The 14883-nt window shown below is 45.9% G+C and overlaps 20 non-coding genes across 20 annotated transcripts; all 20 read left to right on the top strand.

The window, feature by feature from the left end:
- Window positions 1-362: 362 nt before the first annotated feature.
- Window positions 363-435, top strand: TRNAV-AAC (transfer RNA valine (anticodon AAC)). Its single transcript has one exon. It is a non-coding gene; the product is annotated as a tRNA-Val (tRNA).
- A 111-nt stretch (window positions 436-546) lies between these two features.
- On the top strand, window positions 547-619 carry TRNAV-CAC (transfer RNA valine (anticodon CAC)). Its single transcript has one exon. It is a non-coding gene; the product is annotated as a tRNA-Val (tRNA).
- Window positions 620-1288: 669 nt separating this feature from the next.
- Window positions 1289-1361, top strand: TRNAV-AAC (transfer RNA valine (anticodon AAC)). Its single transcript has one exon. It is a non-coding gene; the product is annotated as a tRNA-Val (tRNA).
- Window positions 1362-3095: 1734 nt separating this feature from the next.
- Window positions 3096-3168, top strand: TRNAV-CAC (transfer RNA valine (anticodon CAC)). Its single transcript has one exon. It is a non-coding gene; the product is annotated as a tRNA-Val (tRNA).
- A 739-nt stretch (window positions 3169-3907) lies between these two features.
- On the top strand, window positions 3908-3980 carry TRNAV-CAC (transfer RNA valine (anticodon CAC)). The gene has a single exon. It is a non-coding gene; the product is annotated as a tRNA-Val (tRNA).
- A 549-nt stretch (window positions 3981-4529) lies between these two features.
- On the top strand, window positions 4530-4602 carry TRNAV-AAC (transfer RNA valine (anticodon AAC)). Its single transcript has one exon. It is a non-coding gene; the product is annotated as a tRNA-Val (tRNA).
- Window positions 4603-4713: 111 nt separating this feature from the next.
- TRNAV-CAC (transfer RNA valine (anticodon CAC)) lies at window positions 4714-4786 on the top strand. The gene has a single exon. It is a non-coding gene; the product is annotated as a tRNA-Val (tRNA).
- A 555-nt stretch (window positions 4787-5341) lies between these two features.
- Window positions 5342-5414, top strand: TRNAV-AAC (transfer RNA valine (anticodon AAC)). The gene has a single exon. It is a non-coding gene; the product is annotated as a tRNA-Val (tRNA).
- Window positions 5415-5525: 111 nt separating this feature from the next.
- Window positions 5526-5598, top strand: TRNAV-CAC (transfer RNA valine (anticodon CAC)). The gene has a single exon. It is a non-coding gene; the product is annotated as a tRNA-Val (tRNA).
- A 669-nt stretch (window positions 5599-6267) lies between these two features.
- TRNAV-AAC (transfer RNA valine (anticodon AAC)) lies at window positions 6268-6340 on the top strand. The gene has a single exon. It is a non-coding gene; the product is annotated as a tRNA-Val (tRNA).
- A 1734-nt stretch (window positions 6341-8074) lies between these two features.
- On the top strand, window positions 8075-8147 carry TRNAV-CAC (transfer RNA valine (anticodon CAC)). Its single transcript has one exon. It is a non-coding gene; the product is annotated as a tRNA-Val (tRNA).
- A 739-nt stretch (window positions 8148-8886) lies between these two features.
- Window positions 8887-8959, top strand: TRNAV-CAC (transfer RNA valine (anticodon CAC)). Its single transcript has one exon. It is a non-coding gene; the product is annotated as a tRNA-Val (tRNA).
- Window positions 8960-9508: 549 nt separating this feature from the next.
- Window positions 9509-9581, top strand: TRNAV-AAC (transfer RNA valine (anticodon AAC)). The gene has a single exon. It is a non-coding gene; the product is annotated as a tRNA-Val (tRNA).
- Window positions 9582-10504: 923 nt separating this feature from the next.
- Window positions 10505-10577, top strand: TRNAV-CAC (transfer RNA valine (anticodon CAC)). Its single transcript has one exon. It is a non-coding gene; the product is annotated as a tRNA-Val (tRNA).
- Window positions 10578-11133: 556 nt separating this feature from the next.
- Window positions 11134-11206, top strand: TRNAV-AAC (transfer RNA valine (anticodon AAC)). Its single transcript has one exon. It is a non-coding gene; the product is annotated as a tRNA-Val (tRNA).
- Window positions 11207-11317: 111 nt separating this feature from the next.
- Window positions 11318-11390, top strand: TRNAV-CAC (transfer RNA valine (anticodon CAC)). Its single transcript has one exon. It is a non-coding gene; the product is annotated as a tRNA-Val (tRNA).
- Window positions 11391-11945: 555 nt separating this feature from the next.
- On the top strand, window positions 11946-12018 carry TRNAV-AAC (transfer RNA valine (anticodon AAC)). The gene has a single exon. It is a non-coding gene; the product is annotated as a tRNA-Val (tRNA).
- Window positions 12019-12129: 111 nt separating this feature from the next.
- Window positions 12130-12202, top strand: TRNAV-CAC (transfer RNA valine (anticodon CAC)). Its single transcript has one exon. It is a non-coding gene; the product is annotated as a tRNA-Val (tRNA).
- A 739-nt stretch (window positions 12203-12941) lies between these two features.
- Window positions 12942-13014, top strand: TRNAV-CAC (transfer RNA valine (anticodon CAC)). The gene has a single exon. It is a non-coding gene; the product is annotated as a tRNA-Val (tRNA).
- A 739-nt stretch (window positions 13015-13753) lies between these two features.
- On the top strand, window positions 13754-13826 carry TRNAV-CAC (transfer RNA valine (anticodon CAC)). Its single transcript has one exon. It is a non-coding gene; the product is annotated as a tRNA-Val (tRNA).
- The last annotated feature ends 1057 nt before the right edge of the window (window positions 13827-14883 follow it).

Genomic DNA, 14883 nt, shown 5'->3' with positions numbered 1-14883 from the left:
TTCTGGACCCAAAGGCAATTGGAATGTGGACTTTGGTTCTCCTGCTTAGTCAGCTGAGCTGGAAAACCTGACGACCATTGGCGTATGTTTTCAGCTGACCTGGTGAGAAAAGTGTGTGGAAAAGCTAGAGGTGATATCCATGACTCAGTGTATCTTGCCAGTACTGGCTGTTTTGAGGATGTTATTTGTATCAAGTTAGGCATCCGAGATGGGCTTTCTTCCTTCTTTGCTTCATTACCAAAGAGTATCATTTGCAAGGACGGTAAACTGAACTCAGGTTATCATCCAACCAGAAGCAAATAATAGCTAATACGGTGACCCCAACCTCCGAGCAACCAACCCGAAAAGTGCTGTTGTGATGGGTTTCTGTAGTGTAGTGGTTATCACGTTCGCCTAACACGCGAAAGGTCCCCGGTTCGAAACCGGGCAGAAACAATTTGAGCGCGCTAGTGCTTTTTGTCAATGTCGCTTTCAGCAGCTCTTTTCACCGATCTTACTTTAGGGTAGACTTTCGGTTTGCAAGGCTCAAAAAAACAGCATGAATGGGTTTCTGTAGTGTAGTGGTTATCACGTTCGCCTCACACGCGAAAGGTCCCCGGTTCGAAACCGGGCAGAAACAGTGCTTACCTTTAACTTTTTCACAGTCTGGCAAACTCAAAGCTCTTGCCATGCCTTGCCCCTCTGGCAGCCGTAAGCCAAATCTGCCAATACAAAGCACAGTTTAGGTGCAACACCTTCAATGTGAGCTCTTTTTCTTCACTGTTTATGAGCTGACCATCGCTGTAAGTGTTTGGTGTTCAGGCAAACTTGTTTTCTGGACCCAAAGGCAATTGGAATGTGGACTTTGGTTCTCCTGCTTAGTCAGCTGAGCTGGAAAACCTGACGACCATTGGCGTATGTTTTCAGCTGACCTGGTGAGAAAAGTGTGTGGAAAAGCTAGAGGTGATATCCATGACTCAGTGTATCTTGCCAGTACTGGCTGTTTTGAGGATGTTATTTGTATCAAGTTAGGCATCCGAGATGGGCTTTCTTCCTTCTTTGCTTCATTACCAAAGAGTATCATTTGCAAGGACGGTAAACTGAACTCAGGTTATCAACCAACCAGAAGCAAATAATAGCTAATACGGTGACCCCAACCTCCGAGCAACCAACCCGAAAGAGTTACCAAAGAGTATCATTTGCAAGGACGGTAAACTGAACTCAGGTTATCAACCAACCAGAAGCAAATAATAGCTAATACGGTGACCCCAACCTCCGAGCAACCAACCCGAAAAGTGCTGCTGGATAGGTTTCTGTAGTGTAGTGGTTATCACGTTCGCCTAACACGCGAAAGGTCCCCGGTTCGAAACCGGGCAGAAACAATTTGAGCGCGCTAGTGCTTTTTGTCAATGTCGCTTTCAGCAGCTCTTTTCACCGATCTTACTTTAGGGTAGACTTTCGGTTTGCAAGGCTCAAAAAACAGCATGAATGGGTTTCTGTAGTGTAGTGGTTATCACATTCACCTCACACGCGAAAGGTCCCCGGTTCGAAACCAGGCAGAAAAAGTGCTTACCTTTAACTTTTTCACAGTCTGGCAAACTCAAAGCTCTTGCCATGCCTTGCCCCTCTGGCAGCCGTAAGCCAAATCTGCCAATACAAAGCACAGTTTAGGTGCAACACCTTCAATGTGAGCTCTTTTTCTTCACTGTTTATGAGCTGACCATCGCTGTAAGTGTTTGGTGTTTAGGCAAACTTGTTTTCTGGACCCAAAGGCAATTGGAATGTGGACTTTGGTTCTCCTGCTTAGTCAGCTGAGCTGGAAAACCTGACGACCATTGGCGTATGTTTTCAGCTGACCTGGTGAGAAAAGTGTGTGGAAAAGCTAGAGGTGATATCCATGACTCAGTGTATCTTGCCAGTACTGGCTGTTTTGAGGATGTTATTTGTATCAAGTTAGGCATCCGAGATGGGCTTTCTTCCTTCTTTGCTTCATTACCAAAGAGTATCATTTGCAAGGACGGTAAACTGAACTCAGGTTATCAACCAACCAGAAGCAAATAATAGCTAATACGGTGACCCCAACCTCCGAGCAACCAACCCGAAAAATGCTGTCGTGATAGGTTTCTGTAGTGTAGTGGTTATCACGTTCGCCTAACACGCGAAAGCTCCCCGGTTCAAAACCGGGCAGAAACAATTTGAGCGCGCTAGTGCTTTTTGTCAATGTCGCTTTCAGCAGCTCTTTTCACCGATCTTACTTTAGGGTAGACTTTCGGTCTGCAAGGCTCAAAAAAACAGCATGAATGGGTTTCTGTAGTGTAGTGGTTATCACGTTCGCCTCACACGCGAAAGTTCCCCGGTTCGAAACCGGGCAGAAACAGTGCTTACCTTTAACTTTTTCACAGTCTGGCAAACTCAAAGCTCTTGCCACGCCTTGCCCCTCTGGCAGCCGTAAGCCAAATCTGCCAATACAAAGCACAGTTTAGGTGCAACACCTTCAATGTGAGCTCTTTTTCTTCACTGTTTATGAGCTGACCATCGCTGTAAGTGTTTGGTGTTTAGGCAAACTTGTTTTCTGGACCCAAAGGCAATTGGAATGTGGACTTTGGTTCTCCTGCTTAGTCAGCTGAGCTGGAAAACCTGACGACCATTGGCGTATGTTTTCAGCTGACCTGGTGAGAAAAGTGTGTGGAAAAGCTAGAGGTGATATCCATGACTCAGTGTATCTTGCCAGTACTGGCTGTTTTGAGGATGTTATTTGTATCAAGTTAGGCATCCGAGATGGGCTTTCTTCCTTCTTTGCTTCATTACCAAAGAGTATCATTTGCAAGGACGGTAAACTGAACTCAGGTTATCAACCAACCAGAAGCAAATAATAGCTAATACGGTGACCCCAACCTCCGAGCAACCAACCCGAAAAATGCTGTCGTGATAGGTTTCTGTAGTGTAGTGGTTATCACGTTCGCCTAACACGCGAAAGCTCCCCGGTTCAAAACCGGGCAGAAACAATTTGAGCGCGCTAGTGCTTTTTGTCAATGTCGCTTTCAGCAGCTCTTTTCACCTATCTTACTTTAGGGTAGACTTTCGGTCTGCAAGGCTCAAAAAAACAGCATGAATGGGTTTCTGTAGTGTAGTGGTTATCACGTTCGCCTCACACGCGAAAGGTCCCCGGTTCGAAACCGGGCAGAAACAGTGCTTACCTTTAACTTTTTCACAGTCTGGCAAACTCAAAGCTCTTGCCACGCCTTGCCCCTCTGGCAGCCGTAAGCCAAATCTGCCAATACAAAGCACAGTTTAGGTGCAACACCTTCAATGTGAGCTCTTTTTCTTCACTGTTTATGAGCTGACCATCGCTGTAAGTGTGTGGTGTTTAGGCAAACTTGTTTTCTGGACCCAAAGGCAATTGGAATGTGGACTTTGGTTCTCCTGCTTAGTCAGCTGAGCTGGAAAACCTGACGACCATTGGCGTATGTTTTCAGCTGACCTGGTGAGAAAAGTGTGTGGAAAAGCTAGAGGTGATATCCATGACTCAGTGTATCTTGCCAGTACTGGCTGTTTTGAGGATGTTATTTGTATCAAGTTAGGCATCCAAGATGGGCTTTCTTCCTTCTTTGCTTCATTACCAAAGAGTATCATTTGCAAGGACGGTAAACTGAACTCAGGTTATCAACCAACCAGAAGCAAATAATAGCTAATACGGTGACCCCAACCTCCGAGCAACCAACCCGAAAAATGCTGTCGTGATAGGTTTCTGTAGTGTAGTGGTTATCAAGTTCGCCTAACACGCGAAAGGTCCCCGGTTCGAAACCGGGCAGAAACAATTTGAGCGCGCTAGTGCTTTTTGTCAATGTCGCTTTCAGCAGCTCTTTTCACCGATCTTATTTTAGGGTAGACTTTCGGTCTGCAAGGCTCAAAAAAACAGCATGAATGGGTTTCTGTAGTGTAGTGGTTATCACGTTCGCCTCACACGCGAAAGGTCCCCGGTTCGAAACCGGGCAGAAACAGTGCTTACCTTTTTCACAGTCTGGCAAACTCAAAGCTCTTGCCATGCCTTGCCCCTCTGGCAGCCGTAAGGCAAATCTGCCAATACAAAGCACAGTTTAGGTGCAACACCTTCAATGTGAGCTCTTTTTCTTCACTGTTTATGAGCTGACCATCGCTGTAAGTGTTTGGTGTTTAGGCAAACTTGTTTTCTGGACCCAAAGGCAATTGGAATGTGGACTTTGGTTCTCCTGCTTAGTCAGCTGAGCTGGAAAACCTGACGACCATTGGCGTATGTTTTCAGCTGACCTGGTGAGAAAAGTGTGTGGAAAAGCTAGAGGTGATATCCATGACTCAGTGTATCTTGCCAGTACTGGCTGTTTTGAGGATGTTATTTGTATCAAGTTAGGCATCCGAGATGGGCTTTCTTCCTTCTTTGCTTCATTACCAAAGAGTATCATTTGCAAGGACGGTAAACTGAACTCAGGTTATCAACCAACCAGAAGCAAATAATAGCTAATACGGTGACCCCAACCTCCGAGCAACCAACCCGAAAAATGCTGTCGTGATAGGTTTCTGTAGTGTAGTGGTTATCACGTTCGCCTAACACGCGAAAGGTCCCCGGTTCGAAACCGGGCAGAAACAATTTGAGCGCGCTAGTGCTTTTTGTCAATGTCGCTTTCAGCAGCTCTTTTCACCGATCTTACTTTAGGGTAGACTTTCGGTCTGCAAGGCTCAAAAAAACAGCATGAATGGGTTTCTGTAGTGTAGTGGTTATCACGTTCGCCTCACACGCGAAAGGTCCCCGGTTCGAAACCGGGCAGAAACAGTGCTTACCTTTAACTTTTTCACAGTCTGGCAAACTCAAAGCTCTTGCCATGCCTTGCCCCTCTGGCAGCCGTAAGCCAAATCTGCCAATACAAAGCACAGTTTAGGTGCAACAAATTCAATGTGAGCTCTTTTTCTTCACTGTTTATGAGCTGACCATCGCTGTAAGTGTTTGGTGTTTAGGCAAACTTGTTTTCTGGACCCAAAGGCAATTGGAATGTGGACTTTGGTTCTCCTGCTTAGTCAGCTGAGCTGGAAAACCTGACGACCATTGGCGTATGTTTTCAGCTGACCTGGTGAGAAAAGTGTGTGGAAAAGCTAGAGGTGATATCCATGACTCAGTGTATCTTGCCAGTACTGGCTGTTTTGAGGATGTTATTTGTATCAAGTTAGGCATCCGAGATGGGCTTTCTTCCTTCTTTGCTTCATTACCAAAGAGTATCATTTGCAAGGACGGTAAACTGAACTCAGGTTATCATCCAACCAGAAGCAAATAATAGCTAATACGGTGACCCCAACCTCCGAGCAACCAACCCGAAAAGTGCTGTTGTGATGGGTTTCTGTAGTGTAGTGGTTATCACGTTCGCCTAACACGCGAAAGGTCCCCGGTTCGAAACCGGGCAGAAACAATTTGAGCGCGCTAGTGCTTTTTGTCAATGTCGCTTTCAGCAGCTCTTTTCACCGATCTTACTTTAGGGTAGACTTTCGGTTTGCAAGGCTCAAAAAAACAGCATGAATGGGTTTCTGTAGTGTAGTGGTTATCACGTTCGCCTCACACGCGAAAGGTCCCCGGTTCGAAACCGGGCAGAAACAGTGCTTACCTTTAACTTTTTCACAGTCTGGCAAACTCAAAGCTCTTGCCATGCCTTGCCCCTCTGGCAGCCGTAAGCCAAATCTGCCAATACAAAGCACAGTTTAGGTGCAACACCTTCAATGTGAGCTCTTTTTCTTCACTGTTTATGAGCTGACCATCGCTGTAAGTGTTTGGTGTTCAGGCAAACTTGTTTTCTGGACCCAAAGGCAATTGGAATGTGGACTTTGGTTCTCCTGCTTAGTCAGCTGAGCTGGAAAACCTGACGACCATTGGCGTATGTTTTCAGCTGACCTGGTGAGAAAAGTGTGTGGAAAAGCTAGAGGTGATATCCATGACTCAGTGTATCTTGCCAGTACTGGCTGTTTTGAGGATGTTATTTGTATCAAGTTAGGCATCCGAGATGGGCTTTCTTCCTTCTTTGCTTCATTACCAAAGAGTATCATTTGCAAGGACGGTAAACTGAACTCAGGTTATCAACCAACCAGAAGCAAATAATAGCTAATACGGTGACCCCAACCTCCGAGCAACCAACCCGAAAGAGTTACCAAAGAGTATCATTTGCAAGGACGGTAAACTGAACTCAGGTTATCAACCAACCAGAAGCAAATAATAGCTAATACGGTGACCCCAACCTCCGAGCAACCAACCCGAAAAGTGCTGCTGGATAGGTTTCTGTAGTGTAGTGGTTATCACGTTCGCCTAACACGCGAAAGGTCCCCGGTTCGAAACCGGGCAGAAACAATTTGAGCGCGCTAGTGCTTTTTGTCAATGTCGCTTTCAGCAGCTCTTTTCACCGATCTTACTTTAGGGTAGACTTTCGGTTTGCAAGGCTCAAAAAACAGCATGAATGGGTTTCTGTAGTGTAGTGGTTATCACATTCACCTCACACGCGAAAGGTCCCCGGTTCGAAACCAGGCAGAAAAAGTGCTTACCTTTAACTTTTTCACAGTCTGGCAAACTCAAAGCTCTTGCCATGCCTTGCCCCTCTGGCAGCCGTAAGCCAAATCTGCCAATACAAAGCACAGTTTAGGTGCAACACCTTCAATGTGAGCTCTTTTTCTTCACTGTTTATGAGCTGACCATCGCTGTAAGTGTTTGGTGTTTAGGCAAACTTGTTTTCTGGACCCAAAGGCAATTGGAATGTGGACTTTGGTTCTCCTGCTTAGTCAGCTGAGCTGGAAAACCTGACGACCATTGGCGTATGTTTTCAGCTGACCTGGTGAGAAAAGTGTGTGGAAAAGCTAGAGGTGATATCCATGACTCAGTGTATCTTGCCAGTACTGGCTGTTTTGAGGATGTTATTTGTATCAAGTTAGGCATCCGAGATGGGCTTTCTTCCTTCTTTGCTTCATTACCAAAGAGTATCATTTGCAAGGACGGTAAACTGAACTCAGGTTATCAACCAACCAGAAGCAAATAATAGCTAATACGGTGACCCCAACCTCCGAGCAACCAACCCGAAAAATGCTGTCGTGATAGGTTTCTGTAGTGTAGTGGTTATCACGTTCGCCTAACACGCGAAAGCTCCCCGGTTCAAAACCGGGCAGAAACAATTTGAGCGCGCTAGTGCTTTTTGTCAATGTCGCTTTCAGCAGCTCTTTTCACCGATCTTACTTTAGGGTAGACTTTCGGTCTGCAAGGCTCAAAAAAACAGCATGAATGGGTTTCTATAGTGTAGTGGTTATCACGTTCGCCTCACACGCGAAAGTTCCCCGGTTCGAAACCGGGCAGAAACAGTGCTTACCTTTAACTTTTTCACAGTCTGGCAAACTCAAAGCTCTTGCCACGCCTTGCCCCTCTGGCAGCCGTAAGCCAAATCTGCCAATACAAAGCACAGTTTAGGTGCAACACCTTCAATGTGAGCTCTTTTTCTTCACTGTTTATGAGCTGACCATCGCTGTAAGTGTTTGGTGTTTAGGCAAACTTGTTTTCTGGACCCAAAGGCAATTGGAATGTGGACTTTGGTTCTCCTGCTTAGTCAGCTGAGCTGGAAAACCTGACGACCATTGGCGTATGTTTTCAGCTGACCTGGTGAGAAAAGTGTGTGGAAAAGCTAGAGGTGATATCCATGACTCAGTGTATCTTGCCAGTACTGGCTGTTTTGAGGATGTTATTTGTATCAAGTTAGGCATCCGAGATGGGCTTTCTTCCTTCTTTGCTTCATTACCAAAGAGTATCATTTGCAAGGACGGTAAACTGAACTCAGGTTATCAACCAACCAGAAGCAAATAATAGCTAATACGGTGACCCCAACCTCCGAGCAACCAACCCGAAAAATGCTGTCGTGATAGGTTTCTGTAGTGTAGTGGTTATCACGTTCGCCTAACACGCGAAAGCTCCCCGGTTCAAAACCGGGCAGAAACAATTTGAGCGCGCTAGTGCTTTTTGTCAATGTCGCTTTCAGCAGCTCTTTTCACCGATCTTACTTTAGGGTAGACTTTCGGTCTGCAAGGCTCAAAAAAACAGCATGAATGGGTTTCTGTAGTGTAGTGGTTATCACGTTCGCCTCACACGCGAAAGGTCCCCGGTTCGAAACCGGGCAGAAACAGTGCTTACCTTTAACTTTTTCACAGTCTGGCAAACTCAAAGCTCTTGCCACGCCTTGCCCCTCTGGCAGCCGTAAGCCAAATCTGCCAATACAAAGCACAGTTTAGGTGCAACACCTTCAATGTGAGCTCTTTTTCTTCACTGTTTATGAGCTGACCATCGCTGTAAGTGTGTGGTGTTTAGGCAAACTTGTTTTCTGGACCCAAAGGCAATTGGAATGTGGACTTTGGTTCTCCTGCTTAGTCAGCTGAGCTGGAAAACCTGACGACCATTGGCGTATGTTTTCAGCTGACCTGGTGAGAAAAGTGTGTGGAAAAGCTAGAGGTGATATCCATGACTCAGTGTATCTTGCCAGTACTGGCTGTTTTGAGGATGTTATTTGTATCAAGTTAGGCATCCAAGATGGGCTTTCTTCCTTCTTTGCTTCATTACCAAAGAGTATCATTTGCAAGGACGGTAAACTGAACTCAGGTTATCAACCAACCAGAAGCAAATAATAGCTAATACGGTGACCCCAACCTCCGAGCAACCAACCCGAAAAATGCTGTCGTGATAGGTTTCTGTAGTGTAGTGGTTATCAAGTTCGCCTAACACGCGAAAGGTCCCCGGTTCGAAACCGGGCAGAAACAATTTGAGCGCGCTAGTGCTTTTTGTCAATGTCGCTTTCAGCAGCTCTTTTCACCGATCTTATTTTAGGGTAGACTTTCGGTCTGCAAGGCTCAAAAAAACAGCATGAATGGGTTTCTGTAGTGTAGTGGTTATCACGTTCGCCTCACACGCGAAAGGTCCCCGGTTCGAAACCGGGCAGAAACAGTGCTTACCTTTTTCACAGTCTGGCAAACTCAAAGCTCTTGCCATGCCTTGCCCCTCTGGCAGCCGTAAGCCAAATCTGCCAATACAAAGCACAGTTTAGGTGCAACACCTTCAATGTGAGCTCTTTTTCTTCACTGTTTATGAGCTGACCATCGCTGTAAGTGTTTGGTGTTTAGGCAAACTTGTTTTCTGGACCCAAAGGCAATTGGAATGTGGACTTTGGTTCTCCTGCTTAGTCAGCTGAGCTGGAAAACCTGACGACCATTGGCGTATGTTTTCAGCTGACCTGGTGAGAAAAGTGTGTGGAAAAGCTAGAGGTGATATCCATGACTCAGTGTATCTTGCCAGTACTGGCTGTTTTGAGGATGTTATTTGTATCAAGTTAGGCATCCGAGATGGGCTTTCTTCCTTCTTTGCTTCATTACCAAAGAGTATCATTTGCAAGGACGGTAAACTGAACTCAGGTTATCAACCAACCAGAAGCAAATAATAGCTAATACGGTGACCCCAACCTCCGAGCAACCAACCCGAAAAATGCTGTCGTGATAGGTTTCTGTAGTGTAGTGGTTATCACGTTCGCCTAACACGCGAAAGGTCCCCGGTTCGAAACCGGGCAGAAACAATTTGAGCGCGCTAGTGCTTTTTGTCAATGTCGCTTTCAGCAGCTCTTTTCACCGATCTTACTTTAGGGTAGACTTTCGGTCTGCAAGGCTCAAAAAAACAGCATGAATGGGTTTCTGTAGTGTAGTGGTTATCACGTTCGCCTCACACGCGAAAGGTCCCCGGTTTGAAACCGGGCAGAAACAGTGCTTACCTTTAACTTTTTCACAGTCTGGCAAACTCAAAGCTCTTGCCATGCCTTGCCCCTCTGGCAGCCGTAAGCCAAATCTGCCAATACAAAGCACAGTTTAGGTGCAACACCTTCAATGTGAGCTCTTTTTCTTCACTGTTTATGAGCTGACCATCGCTGTAAGTGTTTGGTGTTTAGGCAAACTTGTTTTCTGGACCCAAAGGCAATTGGAATGTGGACTTTGGTTCTCCTGCTTAGTCAGCTAAGCTGGAAAACCTGACGACCATTGGCGTATGTTTTCAGCTGACCTGGTGAGAAAAGTGTGTGGAAAAGCTAGAGGTGATATCCATGACTCAGTGTATCTTGCCAGTACTGGCTGTTTTGAGGATGTTATTTGTATCAAGTTAGGCATCCGAGATGGGCTTTCTTCCTTCTTTGCTTCATTACCAAAGAGTATCATTTGCAAGGACGGTAAACTGAACTCAGGTTATCAACCAACCAGAAGCAAATAATAGCTAATACGGTGACCCCAACCTCCGAGCAACCAACCCGAAAAGTGCTCTTGTGATGGGTTTCTGTAGTGTAGTGGTTATCACGTTCGCCTAACACGCGAAAGGTCCCCAGTTTGAAACCGGGCAGAAACAATTTGAGCGCGCTAGTGCTTTTTGTCAATGTCGCTTTCAGCAGCTCTTTTCACCGATCTTACTTTAGGGTAGACTTTCGGTCTGCAAGGCTCAAAAAAACAGCATGAGTGGGTTTCTGTAGTGTAGTGGTTATCACGTTCGCCTCACACGCGAAAGGTCCCCGGTTCGAAACCGGGCAGAAACAGTGCTTACCTTTAACTTTTTCACAGTCTGGCAAACTCAAAGCTCTTGCCATGCCTTGCCCCTCTGGCAGCCGTAAGCCAAATCTGCCAATACAAAGCACAGTTTAGGTGCAACACCTTCAATGTGAGCTCTTTTTCTTCACTGTTTATGAGCTGACCATCGCTGTAAGTGTTTGGTGTTTAGGCAAACTTGTTTTCTGGACCCAAAGGCAATTGGAATGTGGACTTTGGTTCTCCTGCTTAGTCAGCTGAGCTGGAAAACCTGACGACCATTGGCGTATGTTTTCAGCTGACCTGGTGAGAAAAGTGTGTGGAAAAGCTAGAGGTGATATCCATGACTCAGTGTATCTTGCCAGTACTGGCTGTTTTGAGGATGTTATTTGTATCAAGTTAGGCATCCGAGATGGGCTTTCTTCCTTCTTTGCTTCATTACCAAAGAGTATCATTTGCAAGGACGGTAAACTGAACTCAGGTTATCAACCAACCAGAAGCAAATAATAGCTAATACGGTGACCCCCAACCTCCGAGAAACCAACCCGAAAAGTGCTGTTGTGAAGGGTTTCTGTAGTGTAGTGGTTATCACGTTCGCCTAACACGCGAAAGGTCCCCGGTTCGAAACCGGGCAGAAACAATTTGAGCGCGCTAGTGCTTTTTGTCAATGTCGCTTTCAGCAGCTCTTTTCACCGATCTTACTTTAGGGTAGACTTTCGGTCTGCAAGGCTCAAAAAAACAGCATGAATGGGTTTCTGTAGTGTAGTGGTTATCACGTTCGCCTCACACGCGAAAGGTCCCCGGTTCGAAACCGGGCAGAAACAGTGCTTACCTTTAACTTTTTCACAGTCTGGCAAACTCAAAGCTCTTGCCATGCCTTGCCCCTCTGGCAGCCGTAAGCCAAATCTGCCAATACAAAGCACAGTTTAGGTGCAACACCTTCAATGTGAGCTCTTTTTCTTCACTGTTTATGAGCTGACCATCGCTGTAAGTGTTTGGTGTTTAGGCAAACTTGTTTTCTGGACCCAAAGGCAATTGGAATGTGGACTTTGGTTCTCCTGCTTAGTCAGCTGAGCTGGAAAACCTGACGACCATTGGCGTATGTTTTCAGCTGACCTGGTGAGAAAAGTGTGTGGAAAAGCTAGAGGTGATATCAATGACTCAGTGTATCTTGCCAGTACTGGCTGTTTTGAGGATGTTATTTGTATCAAGTTAGGCATCCGAGATGGGCTTTCTTCCTTCTTTGCTTCATTACCAAAGAGTATCATTTGCAAGGACGGTAAACTGAACTCAGGTTATCAACCAACCAGAAGCAAATAATAGCTAATACGGTGACCCCAACCTCCGAGCAACCAACCCGAAAAGTGCTGTTGTGAAGGGTTTCTGTAGTGTAGTGGTTATCACGTTCGCCTAACACGCGAAAGGTCCCCGGTTCGAAACCGGGCAGAAACAATTTGAGCGCGCTAGTGCTTTTTGTCAATGTCGCTTTCAGCAGCTCTTTTCACCGATCTTACTTTAGGGTAGACTTTCGGTCTGCAAGGCTCAAAAAAACAGCATGAATGGGTTTCTGTAGTGTAGTGGTTATCACGTTCGCCTCACACGCGAAAGGTCCCCGGTTCGAAACCGGGCAGAAACAGTGCTTACCTTTAACTTTTTCACAGTCTGGCAAACTCAAAGCTCTTGCCATGCCTTGCCCCTCTGGCAGCCGTAAGCCAAATCTGCCAATACAAAGCACAGTTTAGGTGCAACACCTTCAATGTGAGCTCTTTTTCTTCACTGTTTATGAGCTGACCATCGCTGTAAGTGTTTGGTGTTTAGGCAAACTTGTTTTCTGGACCCAAAGGCAATTGGAACGTGGACTTTGGTTCTCCTGCTTAGTCAGCTAAGCTGGAAAACCTGACGACCATTGGCGTATGTTTTCAGCTGACCTGGTGAGAAAAGTGTGTGGAAAAGCTAGAGGTGATATCCATGACTCAGTGTATCTTGCCAGTACTGGCTGTTTTGAGGATGTTATTTGTATCAAGTTAGGCATCCGAGATGGGCTTTCTTCCTTCTTTGCTTCATTACCAAAGAGTATCATTTGCAAGGACGGTAAACTGAACTCAGGTTATCAACCAACCAGAAGCAAATAATAGCTAATACGGTGACCCCAACCTCTGAGCAACCAACCCGAAAAGTGCTGTTGTGATGGGTTTCTGTAGTGTAGTGGTTATCACGTTCGCCTAACACGCTAAAGGTCCCCAGTTTGAAACCGGGCAGAAACAATTTGAGCGCGCTAGTGCTTTTTGTCAATGTCGCTTTCAGCAGCTCTTTTCACCGATCTTACTTTAGGGTAGACTTTCGGTCTGCAAGGCTCAAAAAAACAGCATGAGTGGGTTTCTGTAGTGTAGTGGTTATCACGTTCGCCTCACACGCGAAAGGTCCCCGGTTCGAAACCGGGCAGAAACAGTGCTTACCTTTAACTTTTTCACAGTCTGGCAAACTCAAAGCTCTTGCCATGCCTTGCCCCTCTGGCAGCCGTAAGCCAAATCTGCCAATACAAAGCACAGTTTAGGTGCAACACCTTCAATGTGAGCTCTTTTTCTTCACTGTTTATGAGCTGACCATCGCTGTAAGTGTTTGGTGTTTAGGCAAACTTGTTTTCTGGACCCAAAGGCAATTGGAATGTGGACTTTGGTTCTCCTGCTTAGTCAGCTGAGCTGGAAAACCTGACGACCATTGGCGTATGTTTTCAGCTGACCTGGTGAGAAAAGTGTGTGGAAAAGCTAGAGGTGATATCCATGACTCAGTGTATCTTGCCAGTACTGGCTGTTTTGAGGATGTTATTTGTATCAAGTTAGGCATCCGAGATGGGCTTTCTTCCTTCTTTGCTTCATTACCAAAGAGTATCATTTGCAAGGACGGTAAACTGAACTCAGGTTATCAACCAACCAGAAGCAAATAATAGCTAATACGGTGACCCCAACCTCCGAGCAACCAACCCGAAAAGTGCTGTTGTGATGGGTTTCTGTAGTGTAGTGGTTATCACGTTCGCCTAACACGCGAAAGGTCCCCAGTTCGAAACCGGGCAGAAACAATTTGAGCGCGCTAGTGCTTTTTGTCAATGTCGCTTTCAGCAGCTCTTTTCACCGATCTTACTTTAGGGTAGACTTTCGGTCTGCAAGGCTCAAAAAAACAGCATGAATGGGTTTCTGTAGTGTAGTGGTTATCACGTTCGCCTCACACGCGAAAGGTCCCCGGTTCGAAACCGGGCAGAAACAGTGCTTACCTTTAACTTTTTCACAGTCTGGCAAACTCAAAGCTCTTGCCATGCCTTGCCCCTCTGGCAGCCGTAAGCCAAATCTGCCAATACAAAGCACAGTTTAGGTGCAACACCTTCAATGTGAGCTCTTTTTCTTCACTGTTTATGAGCTGACCATCGCTGTAAGTGTTTGGTGTTTAGGCAAACTTGTTTTCTGGACCCAAAGGCAATTGGAACGTGGACTTTGGTTCTCCTGCTTAGTCAGCTAAGCTGGAAAACCTGACGACCATTGGCGTATGTTTTCAGCTGACCTGGTGAGAAAAGTGTGTGGAAAAGCTAGAGGTGATATCCATGACTCAGTGTATCTTGCCAGTACTGGCTGTTTTGAGGATGTTATTTGTATCAAGTTAGGCATCCGAGATGGGCTTTCTTCCTTCTTTGCTTCATTACCAAAGAGTATCATTTGCAAGGACGGTAAACTGAACTCAGGTTATCAACCAACCAGAAGCAAATAATAGCTAATACGGTGACCCCAACCTCCGAGCAACCAACCCGAAAAGTGCTGTTGTGATGGGTTTCTGTAGTGTAGTGGTTATCACGTTCGCCTAACACGCGAAAGGTCCCCAGTTCGAAACCGGGCAGAAACAATTTGAGCGCGCTAGTGCTTTTTGTCAATGTCGCTTTCAGCAGCTCTTTTCACCGATCTTACTTTAGGGTAGACTTTCGGTTTGCAAGGCTCAAAAAAACAGCATGAATGGGTTTCTGTAGTGTAGTGGTTATCACGTTTGCCTCACACGCGAAAGGTCCCCGGTTCGAAACCGGGCAGAAACAGTGCTTACCTTTAACTTTTTCACAGTCTGGCAAACTCAAAGCTCTTGCCATGCCTTGCCCCTCTGGCAGCCGTAAGCCAAATCTGCCAATACAAAGCACAGTTTAGGTGCAACACCTTCAATGTGAGCTCTTTTTCTTCACTGTTTATGAGCTGACCATCGCTGTAAGTGTTTGGTGTTTAGGCAAACTTGTTTTCTGGACCCAAAGGCAATTGGAATGTGGACTTTGGTTCTCCTGCTTAGTCA

Source organism: Lithobates pipiens, unplaced genomic scaffold (genome assembly GCF_037356315.1).
Source record: "Lithobates pipiens isolate NorthernLeopardFrog02 unplaced genomic scaffold, aLitPip1_a1.2 Scaffold_8, whole genome shotgun sequence".
Lineage (NCBI taxonomy): Eukaryota > Metazoa > Chordata > Amphibia > Anura > Ranidae > Lithobates > Lithobates pipiens.
The sequence above is the reverse complement of the archived record's forward strand: the minus strand, read 5'-3'. Positions and strand labels throughout refer to the sequence as shown.